The sequence below is a fragment of the Balaenoptera acutorostrata genome, chromosome 8 (assembly GCF_949987535.1).
Source record: "Balaenoptera acutorostrata chromosome 8, mBalAcu1.1, whole genome shotgun sequence".
Taxonomy (NCBI): domain Eukaryota; kingdom Metazoa; phylum Chordata; class Mammalia; order Artiodactyla; family Balaenopteridae; genus Balaenoptera; species Balaenoptera acutorostrata.
The window spans coordinates 65,153,607-65,165,897 of NC_080071.1; the positions used below are offsets into that span (position 1 = coordinate 65,153,607).

General features: G+C 38.4%; 1 non-coding gene across 1 annotated transcript; it reads left to right on the plus strand.

Annotated features, from left to right (window-relative positions):
* Window positions 1–11,183: 11,183 nt before the first annotated feature.
* On the plus strand, window positions 11,184–11,290 carry LOC114238913 (U6 spliceosomal RNA). The gene has a single exon (XR_003624158.1). It is a non-coding gene; the product is annotated as a U6 spliceosomal RNA (small nuclear RNA).
* Window positions 11,291–12,291: the final 1,001 nt, after the last annotated feature.

A 12,291-nucleotide genomic window follows, 5' to 3' on the forward strand; every position in this document is an offset into this window, starting at 1 on the left:
CAATTTTTTACCACTACAATTATCTTTAGAGAAAATTTCAGGAGTGCTAAAATATGGATGGCTGTTCTGAAGTTCACCCCGGTGGAAATTGTCCCTGTGGTCAATGCACACTAGGAAAGAGAAAGAAAATCAACAAGGACACAATGAAATGATGGTAGAAATGATCCAAAGGGCCTATTGAACATGCTACTTATGTTTACCTTCAAGTCACTATAGTGATCTAATTTATCGTAATACATTGAGACCTAAATCCCTAATTTACACCAAAAAAATAAACTCCCTGTAGTCTCACTTATACGTCATGTCATCTTCAGGAAGCTTTTTATGAGCTGAGTTGGTGTTGACATTGAAGTCTTGTCAGTCCAACAAGAGTGAAGAAAACTCAAATGCAGAATTCATTTCTGTCAAGATTTTTTATTGGGTGACAACCAATCAAAATGAGGCTCTGAGTTTATTATTCTAGTTTTTAGAACGCCTGCTCAAAATAAACACTACAAAATATTTTGTTTTCATAACATAATGTTTTGTGCATGTTAGTGTAAAGCGCCATGACTCAGAAATTGTAGTTATCATGTCTACACATTATGGCAAAACCTGCTGTAAGAGCACATGAAGACAGTATAAGCTTCTGTGACTTATGATGACCAAATGGCATTAATTCTTATCTCTGTGAATTAAAAGCTTGGGAAATGTCTATGGACCTTCCCCTTTGATGTCATATTGTTTGCTAATCTATAGAAATAACTTCTTGTCTAGTCCCATAATAAATTCAGATGTTTTAATACGGAATTCCTCAAATGATTTTAGCCACAATCTACAGTGAAAGAAAGAGTTATTACTTCTGCCTGTGGCAGGAACGGGGGAGACTACTCAAAGGGTGAGGCATTTGGGGTGGATCTTGGAGGATGAAGAGGACCTTGCTGGATGGATGAGGAGACTAACGCTTCCCTGGTCAGAGGACAGCATGAACAAAGACTTAAAGGTAAGATGCATCTGCAGTGGGTACTGAGAGTTTACCGAATTCCTTTGAACATGGAGGACAAAGAGAGAAGGGAGGAAGGCAAGGATGGGGAAATAAGACTGGGGAGGTAAGTTGAAGCCAAGTCAAGAAGAGCTTTATAACATATTCAGTCATTTAGGCTTTATGCTGAAAGCAATTGGGAATTATTTCATCATATGAAATGGTGCTTAAGAAATTAAAGACAAAGGTTCACATATAAAGAACAAATCAGGGTAATTGGTTCAAGATGGTGGAGTCAAAGGAAGTGCGCTCACTCCCTCTTGTGAGAGCACTGGAATCACAACTAAGTGCTGAACAATCATTGTCAGGAAGACACTGGAACTCACCAAAAAAGATACCCCACATCCAAAGACAAAGGAGAAGCTGCAGTGAGACAGTAGGAGGGGCAGTCACAATAAAATCAAATTCCATAACTGGTGGGTGGGTGACTCACAGACTGGAGAACCCTTATACCACAGAAGTCCAAACACTGGAGTGAAGGTTCTGGGCCCCACGTCAGGCTTCCCAACCTGGGGGTCCGGCAACGGGAGGAGGAATTCCCAGAGAATCAGACTTTGAAGGCTAGCAGGATTTGATTGCAGGACTTTGACAGGACTGGGGGAAACAGAGACTCCACTCTTGGAGGGCACACACAAAGTAGTGTGCACATCAGGACCCGGGGGAAGGAGCAGTGATCCCATAGGAGACTGAACCACCTACCAGCTAGAGTAGGAGGGTCTCCTGCAGAGGCGGGGGGGGGGCTGTGTCTCCCATGGGGACAAGGACACTGGCAGCAGAAGCTCTGGGAAGTACTCCTTGGCATGAGCCTTCCCAGAGTCCACCATTAGACCCACCAAAGAGCCTGTAGCCTCTAGTGCTGAGTTGCCTCAGGCCAAACAACCAACAGGGAGGAAACTCAGCCCCACCCATCAGCAGACAAGTGGATTAAAGTTTTACTGAGTTCTGCCCACCAGAGCAACACTCAGTTCTACCCATCACCAGTCCCTCCCATCAGGAAACTTGCACAAGCCTCTTAGATAGCCTCATCCACCAGAGGGCAGACAGCAGAAGCAAGAAGAACTACAATCCTGCAGCCTGTGGAACAAAAACCACATTCACAGAAGGAAAGACAAAATGAAAAGGCAAAGGACTATGTAACAGATGAAGGAACAAGATAAAACTCCAGAAAAACAACTAAATGAAGTGGAGATGGGCAACCTTCCAGAAAAAGAATTCAGAATAATGCTAGTGAAGATGATCCAGGACCTTGGAAAAAGAATGGAGGCAAAGATGGAGAAGATGCAAGAAATGTTTAACAAAGACCTAGAAGAATTAAAGAACAAACATCTAGAAGGATTAAAGAACAAACAAACAGAGATGAACAATACAATAACGGAAATGAAAAATACACTAGAAGGAATCAATAGCAGAATAACTGAGGCAGAAGAACGGATGAGTGACCTGGAAGACAGAATGGTGGAATTCACTGCTATGTAACAGAATAAAGAAAAAAGAATGAAAAGAAATGAAGACAGCTTAAGAGACCACTGGGACAACATTAAATGCACCAACATTCGCATTATAGGGGTCCCAGAAGGAGAAGAGAGAGAGAAAGGACCTGAGGAAATATTTGAAGAGATTATAGTTGAAACTTCCCTAACATGGGAAAGGAAATAGCCACCCAAGTCCAGGAAGTGCACAGAGTTGCAGGCAGGCTAAACCCAAGGAGAAACCCGCCAAGACACATAGTAATCAAATTGACAAAAATTAAAGACAAAGAAAAATTATTAAAAGCAACAAGGGAAAAACGACAAGTAACCTAAAAGGGAACTCCCATAAGGTTAACAGCTGATTTCTCAGCAGAAACTCTACAAGCCAGAAAGGAGTGGCACGATATATCTAAAGTGATGAAAGGGGAGAACCTACAACCAAGATTACTCTACCTGGCAAGGGTCTCATTCAGATTCGACAGAGAAATCAAAAGCTCTACAGAAAAGCAAAAGCTAAGAGAATTCCTGTGAGCATGGAGGACAAAGAGAGAAGGGAGGAAGGCAAGGTTGGGGAAATAAGACTGGGGAGGTAAGTTGAAGCCAAGTCAAGAAGAGCTTTATAACATATTCAGTCATTTAGGCTTTATGCTGAAAGCAATTGGGAATTATTTCATCATATGAAATGGTGCTTAAGAAATTAAAGACAAAGGTCCACATATAAAGAATGAATCAGGGTAATTCATTCAGCACCACCAAACCAGCTCTACAACAAATGCTAAAGGAACTTCTCTAAGTGGGAAACAGAAGAGAAGAAAAAGACCTACAAATACAAGCCCAAAACAATTAAAAGAGTGGTAATAGGAACATAAATATCAATAATTACCTTAAATGTGAATGGATTAAATGCTCCAACCAAAAGACACAGGCTTGGGACTTCCCTGGTGGCACAGTGATTAAGAATCAGCCTGAAAATGCAGGGACACAGGTTTGAGCCCTGGTCCGGGAAGATCCCACATGCCATGGAGCAACTAAGCCCATGTGCCACAACTACTGAGCCTGCATGCCACAACTACTGCAGCCCGCGTGCCTAGAGCCTGTGCTCCACAACAAAGAGAAGCCACCGCAATGAGAAGCCAGCACACCGCAACAAAGAGTAACCCCAGCTCGCCGCAACTAGAGGAAGCCTGTGCACAGCAATGAAGACCCAACAAAGCCAAAAAAATAAATAAATAAATAAATAAATTTATTAAAAAAAAAAAAAAAAGACACAGGCTTGCTGATTGGATACAAAAACAAGACCTGTATATATGCTGTCTCCAAGAGACCCACTTCAGACCTAGGGACACATACAGACTGAAAGTGAGGGGATCGTAAAAGATATTCCATGCAAATGGAAATCAAAAGAAAGCTGGAGTAGCAATTCTCATATCAGATAAAATAGACTTTAAAACAAAGAATGTTACAAGAGACAAGGAAGGACACTACATAATGATGAAAGGATCAATCCAAGAAGAAGATATAACAATTATAAATATATATGCACCCAACAGAGGAGCACCTCAATACATAAGGCAACTGCTAACAGCTATAAAAGAGGAAATCGACAGTAACACAATAATAGTGGGGAACTTTAACACCTCACTTGCACCAATGGACAGATCATCCAGACAGAAAATTAATAAGGAAACACAAGCTTTAAATGACACAATAGACCAGATAGATTTAATTGATATTTATAGGACATTCCATCTGAAAACAGCAGATTACACTTTCTTCTTAAGTGCACATGGAATATTCTCCAGGATAGATCACATCTTGGGTCACAAATCAAGCCTCTGTAAATTTAAGAAAATTAAAATCATATCAAGCATCTTTTCTGACCACAAAGCTATGAGATTAGAAATCAATTACGGGGGGAAAAAAAAACGTAAATAACACAAACACATGGAGGCTAAACAATACACTACTAAATAACCAAGAGATTACTGAAGAAATCAAAAAGGAAATCAAAAAATACCTAGAGACAAATGAAAACACAATGATCCAAAACCTATGGGATGCAGCAAAAGCAGTTCTAAGAGAGAAGTTTATAGCAATACAATCTTACCTCAAGAAACAAGAAAAATCTCAAATAAACAATCTAACCTTACACCTAAAGGAACTAGAGAAAGAAGAACAAACAAAACCCAAAGTTAGTAGAAGGAAAGAAATCATAAAGATCAGAGTAGAAATAAATAGGAACAAAGAAAACAATAGCAAAGATCAATAAAACTAAAAGCTGGTTCCTTGAGAAGATAAACAAAATTGATAAACCTTTAGCCAGACACATCAAGAAAAAGAGGGAGAGGACTCAATTCAATAAAATTAGAAATGAAAAAGGAGAAGTTACAACAGACACCACAGAAATGTAAAGCATCATAATAGACTACTACAAGCAACTCTATGCCAGTAAAATGAGCAACCTGGAAGAAATGGACATTCTTAGAAAAGTATGACCTTCCAAGACTGAACCAGCAAGAAATAGAAAATATGAACAGACTGATCACAAGTAATGAAATTGAACATGTGATTAAAAATCTTCCAACAAACAAAAGTCCAGGACCAGATGGCTTCAAACATTTAGAAAAGAGCTAACACCCATCCTTCTCAAACTCTTCCAAAAAATTGCAGAGGAAGGAACACTCCCAAACTCATTCTATGAGGCCACCATCACCCTGATACCAAAACCAGACAAAGATATTACAAAAAAAGAAAATTACAGACCAATATCACTGATGAATATAGATGCAAAAATCCTCAACAAAATACTAGCAAACAGAATCCAACAACACATTAAAAGGATCATACACCATGATCAAGTGGGATTTATCCCAGGGATGCAAGTATTCTTCAATATACGCCAATCAATCAATGTGATACACCATATTAACAAATTGAAGAATAAAAACCATATGATGATCTCAATAGATGCAGAAAATCTTTTGACAAAATTCCACACCCATTTATGATAAAAACTCTCCAGAAAGTCAGCATACAGGGAACCTACCTCAACATAATAAAAGCCATATATGACAAACCCACAGAAAACACCATTCTCACTGGTGAAAAGCTGAAATCATTTCTTCTAAGATCAGGGACAAGACAAGGATGTCTACTCTTGCCACTGTTATTCAACATAGTTCTGGAAGTGCTAGCCACAGCCATCAGAGAAGAAAAAGAAATAAAAGGAATACAAATTGGCAAAGAAGAAGTAAAACTGTCACTGCAGATGACATGATACTATACATAGATAATCCTAAAGATGCCACCAGAAAACTACTAGAGCTAATCAATGAATTTGGTAAAGTTACAGGATACAAAATTATTGCACAGAAATCTCTTACATTCCTATACACTAACAACTAAAGATCAGAAAGAGAAATTAAGGAAACAATCCCATTCACCATTGCAACAAAAAGAATAAAATACCTAGGAATAAACCTACCTAAGTAGGTAAAATACCTGTACTCAGAAAACTATAAGACACTGATGAAAGAAATCAAAGATGACACAAACAGATGGAGAGATATACCATGTTCTTGGATTGTAAGAATCAATATTGTGAAAATGACTATACTACCCAAAGCAATCTACAAGTTCAATGCAATCCCTATCAAATTACCAATGGCATTTTTTACAGGACGAGGATAAAAATATCTTAAAATTTGCTTGGAGACAAAAAAAGACCCCAAATAGCCAAAGCAATATTGAGGGGAAAAAATGGAGCCGGAAGAATCAGACTCCCTGACTTCAGACTATACTACAAAGCTACAGTAATCAAGACAATATGGTACTGGCACAGAAACAGAAATATAGATCAATGGAACAAGATGGAAAACCCAGAGATAAACCCACGTACCTATGGTCAACTAATCTATGATAAAGGAGGCAAGGATATACAATGGAGAAAAGACAGTCTCTTCAATAAGTGGTGCTGGGAAAACTGGACAGCTACATGTAAAAGAATGAAATTAGAACACTCCCTAACACCATACACAAAAGTAAACTCAAAATGGATTAAAGACCTAAGTGTAAGAGCAGACACTATAAAACTCTTAGAGGAAAACACAGGAAGAACACTCTTTGACATAAATCACAGCAAGATCTTTTTTGACCCACCTCCTAGAGTAATGGAAATAAAAACAAACATAAACAAATGGGACCTAATGAAACTTAAAGGCTTTTACACAGCAAAGGAAACTATAAACAAGATGAAAAGACAACACTCAGAATGGGAGAAAATATTTGTAAATGAATCAGCAGACAAGGATTAATCTCCAAAATATATAAACAGCTCATGCAGCTCAATATTAAAAAAACAAACAACCCAATCAAAAAATTTAGGTAGAAGACCTAAATAGACATTTCTCCAAGAAGACATACAGATGGCCAAGAGGCACATGAAAAGCTGCTCATCATCACTAATTATTAGAGAAATGCAAATCAAAACTACAGTGAGGCATCACCAGTTAGAATGGGCATCATCAGAAAATCTACAAACAACAAATGCTGGAGAGGGTGTGGAGAAAAGGGAACCCTCTTGCCCTGCTGGTGGGAATGTAAACTGATACAACCACTATGAAGAACAGTACGGAAGTTCCTTAAAAAACTAAAAATAGAATTACCATATGACCCAGCAATCCCACTGCTGGACATATACCTAGAGAAAACCATAATTCAAAAAGACACATGCACCCCAGTGTTCATTGCAGCACTATTTACAATAGCCAGGGCATAGAAGCAACCTAAATGCCCATCAAAAGATGAATGGATAAAGATGTGGTACATATATACAGTGGAATATTACTCAGCCATAAAAAGGAACAAAATTGGGTCATTTGTAGAGATGTGGATGGACCTAGAGACTGTCCTACAGAGTGAAGTAAGTCAGAAAGAGAAGAACAAATATCGTGTATTAACGGATATATATGGAATCTAGAAAAATGGTACAGATGAACTGGTTTGCAAGGCAGAAACAGAGACACAGATGTAGAGAACAAACTAAAGGACACCAAGGGGGGAAAGCGGGGGTGGTGGTCGTGGGATGAATTGGGAGACTGGGATTGACATATATACACTAATATATATAAAATGGATAACTAGTAAAGAACCTGCTGTATTAAAAAAAAAGATAAAGTAAAATTTTAAAAAAGCAGAAAAAAAAAAGATATGAACCGATGCGACCCCCACAAAGAAGTTAACAACTAAGCATACATCTCTTTTTTTCCCCTAGCATTCAGCAGAGGAAATTAAGAACAGAGACAGACTTTTTTGCATTATTAATGTGAAGCAATGATGGTTTTAGTTCATGATGTACAGCTGGAAGGTAAGCCACTGTGCTTTAACCCAGGAATACATTGGGATATGGTTTAGGAACTCAGGGTGGCCTGTTGGGACAGCTGGATTTCTTTTAGTGACTCTATGCTTTGTGATCTCCAGTCTGACAGGATGCTTATTGGGCCTTGGTCTTCTCAACTATAAATGAGGAAGTGAAATTAGATCAATAATTTATATCAGCTGTTGGCAAATTTTTTTCTCTAAAGGGCTATATCATAAATATTTAGGACTTGAGGGCTATGCAGTCTCTATCACAACTGTTCAGCTCTGCCACTGTAGCTCAAAAGCAGCCACAGACAATACATAAATGAGTGGGTGTGGCTGTGTCCCAATAAAACTTTATTTATGAACACTGAAATTTGAATTTTATATAATTTTCATATGTCATGACGTTTTAGACTTCTTATGATTTTTTCAACCATTAAAAAAATATGAAACCCATTCTTAGTTTGCAGGCCATAAAAAAACTAGACAGTGGGTTGAATTTTGGCCCATGGGCCATTGTTAGCCAACTCCTCTTTCTATATGCCTTATTTACTTATAGGAAAAATGTAATACTTCTTAAAGTTCAACAATACTATATGACAATTTTTTCTATATTTAGTAACTTATTTTAAAATATAGCCAATCTGTATTAACAAAACTTATGCTGGTTATAAGGGTGTTTGCTTTACAATGATAAAGATTTACTGAAGAACACTCTATAGGACCAAAATAAAATAACTTTCTTGATATTCCCACCATGATCACAGAATAGTTTAAAGAGAAACTAACTTATCGATCAATATATTGTCAGTCTGAGGGATAAGAAGATGTTTTTAAAATACAGCATAACATTTTTAAGACATTGTTTTTAAAAATGAAAAAGGGTTGAACAGATATTTATACACTGATGTTCACAGCAGCATTATTCACAGTAGCCAAAAGGTGGAAATAACCCAAGTATCCATCAATGGATAAATGGATAAACAAAATGTGATATACACATTCAATGGAATATTATTCAGTCTTTAAAAAGGATAGAAATTACAACACATGCTACAACATGGATAAACCTTGAAGACATTATACTAAGTGAAATATGCTGGGCACAAAACGACCAATATTGTATACTTCTATTTATATGTGGTACCTAGAACAGTCTCATTCATAGAGACATAAAGTAGAATAGTGGTTGCTAGGGGTTGGAAGAAGAGGGGAATGGGAAGTTAATGTTGAATGGGTATGGAGTTTCAGTTTGGGAAGATGAAAAGTTTCTGGAGATGGATGGTGATGATGGTTGCATTATCAATGTGAATGTACTTAATGCCACTGAACTATGCACTTAAACATAGTAAAAATGGTAAATTTTATGTTAGGTGTATTTTACCACAACAACAACAACAAAAAAAAAAAATGAGGAAGAGAACAATGAAATGGCTAACCAAGTATCACACATCACAAAAGGAAGAATCGAGGACAGGCTACAGGACTAGAGCCTAGTATGGTAGTACAGAATGCTGTGAACCCAAAATGACCTTGTCAACTTTAATGTCTGTCTTTTGAGCACTCTATTACCAATGTCTTTTCCTGTGTACTCTATTTCAGAGCAGGTTGTATGAGAGAATCTTCTCTACTGACATTTTAAAGAGGAGGAAACAGAGGTTTGGAGAGGTTCATTGTCAAGGAGCCAGCAGGCAGGGTTGAGAAGCAAACCCAGGACTGCACCTCCAAAGCCTCTGTGCTAAACCACCTTGGGACACTGCCTCCCTGAAATTCTGAATCTGCCCATTTTAGGGTTTTGAAATCCTCTGCCATTGAATGCAGGCTTTTCAGTGTAATTTATGCAGCCATTGCTCCCTTTGAAGGAGAGAGGACTTGAGTAACTGCATTTCCTGAGAGTCTGGGTCTGCAGCACAGGACCTGTGTGCTACTGGTTTATGGAAAGGCCAGAAGGCTGATGCCATGCGCCGGCTGATGACGCCGTGGGCCAGGTTGATTTGTATCTTCACTCTCTGTGGAATGACTAATATAGCCTTTTAGCCCACAGATTTCCACCTCAGATGTTTACATGACACCACTAAATAATAAATATGTGCATGTCTTATCTCCCCCACTTGACTGTAAGATAAGGGCAGGAGTTGAGCCTGTTTAATATTTATATCCTCCATAGGATCGCCCCGTGCAGGGCTTTGCACCAAATAGGCACTCAGCAAATATTTGTTGAATGAATGCATAAATGAATGTTAAATAATCTGCCTCCAGATTTATTTTTTGTTTCAAATTGTCTTCTCCATCTGATACATGTGAGTGCCTTCCGTGTCCCTTTCATGGGTATTTCAGATGCCCTCAACCGTTTCTTGTGTTCTGGACAGCTTTTTCTAATCACTGTGGCAACAGACTGAAGGCCAAAAATAGAACCTCCTTGACAACTTCCCAGAGGACTTCCATCTCCGATTCCTGAGGTGGCAATACCAACTCTGTTAGAGCAGAATGGGAGTTTCATGACTGCCACAGTCTTGGTTGTTTTGCCACCGTCTGACGTTTAAAAGGGATAAAAGTTTTTTCCCTACATGGTGCTTAATACAAACTGCAATCACCCTTGGAAGGTGGGGTTTGACACAGATAGAGGAAATGTCATCAAATAGATGAATATCCCAGTTTCTCTTCAGGATGTTTAAAGGTGCTCCGAAAAGAGACAGAGTTTCTCTTTGTCTTTACCTCCCTCTCTTCCTCCCTCCTCCACTCCTGCCTCCTTTCTTGTTCTCTGTCTTTCTCTTTTTCCTTCTTTCCCTCTCTGGTTTATGGCAGGGTCAGTGACTCATCCATGTTTTCAAGCCAGCACATATTATGACAAGACAAGAATGTGTGTAAGCACATGCTCCGCCATGCTGCTGGTCCCTTTGGATTAAACTGGGGAAAACCCACAGCCACTGCCACTGCTTCAATCTAGAATTATCACTAGTCCATGTACACTGGCACATAGGTTCCCAGCATTGTGCTATGAGGAATTAGATAAGAGACTGACTCCTTCTCCAGGGACACTGTAAGACAGTAGGAAGATGGGACAGATACAGAGCTAAGGGAACATCTAAGTGTTAAGTGGTGGATAATAAAATCTACATAGACACTCAGTAGTTATAATTTCCATTTACAAAGTGTTTGCTCTGTGCCGGGCACCATGCTAAGGATGTCATCAATCCTAACTACAGCCCACAAGTGCACAGGTGTGGGGAGATGGTGTGTCCAACCTCCGCTACCAGCCATAGGACTTTTGAGCATTGATGATCCTCTCTTTGTTTCCATTTCCTCATCTATGAAATAAGGATCATCACGGAGTGCTTGCTTCGGCAGCACATATACTAAAATTGGAACGTTACGGAAGAGATTAGCATGGCCCCTGTGCAAGGATGACACGCAAATTCATGAAGTGTTCCATGTTTTTTCCTTGTATGTACTCAGTGAATTTTTGCATTTTTAACAAATTAAAAAGTCAAGTAATCTTTGAGATGCTGGCTTATTTTCACTCCAGTATATTAGCCTTTTTCCATATGTCTATAAATTCAAAGATTCAGTATTAAATTAAAAATCTTTTTTTATTCAAAAAAAAAAAGAATCATCATGGAAAAACTTACCTTATAGAGTTGATATTAAATGAGAAAATGTAAGTATCATGCTTGAAACAGTGCCTGATGTGGAGTCAATGGTCTATGAATATTAGGTTTTATGACCCTGAGGCTCTGAGAGGTTAAATAACTTGCCAGCATTCACTCAATAAATTTATATCAGGACGAGAATTCAAACTCAAACCTGACTGATCTCAAGACCCGCAGATCTTAACCACTCCAGCATAATGGTAGTTCAGAGAGCAGTAAATCATTATGGATTAGTGTGAAAAGGGGGAAGATTTACAGAGAATGTGAGAGCATCTGAAGGATGGAGAAGAAATTATTGTAAAAGAAATAGAGACTCTTGGCTTTGATGGAGGAAGATCTCTTAAGTTAACAAAAAGTCCCTCTTTACCAAATCCCACCCATGGGTTTTCTTTCTTGTCAGCCAGACTCACCCTCCTTCCACTGAAGAAGACATAGCAGCTGAAATACCCATCACTAAAGATGCTCTGAAGGTCAGAAACGTTCCCTGCCCCTCCATGAATCTCCTATAGTACCCTGGGTCTTGGTTTCTTTGACTCTATTTTACTTAAAAAATTTTTTTCCTGATTATATGCATATATATTTATTGAAGTATAATTGATTTACAATATTGTGTTAGTTTCAGGTGTACAGCATAGCGATTCTTTTTTTTTTTCAGATTTCTTTTGCTCTATTTTAGATTTTACTTGTTAATATGCATCTGACTTTAAGAAAGAAAATTTAACATGCTAGCACTTAATTATGTAAATATTTTATTTAAGTTAGGACAGTATTTATCAATGTGGAAGGAAGG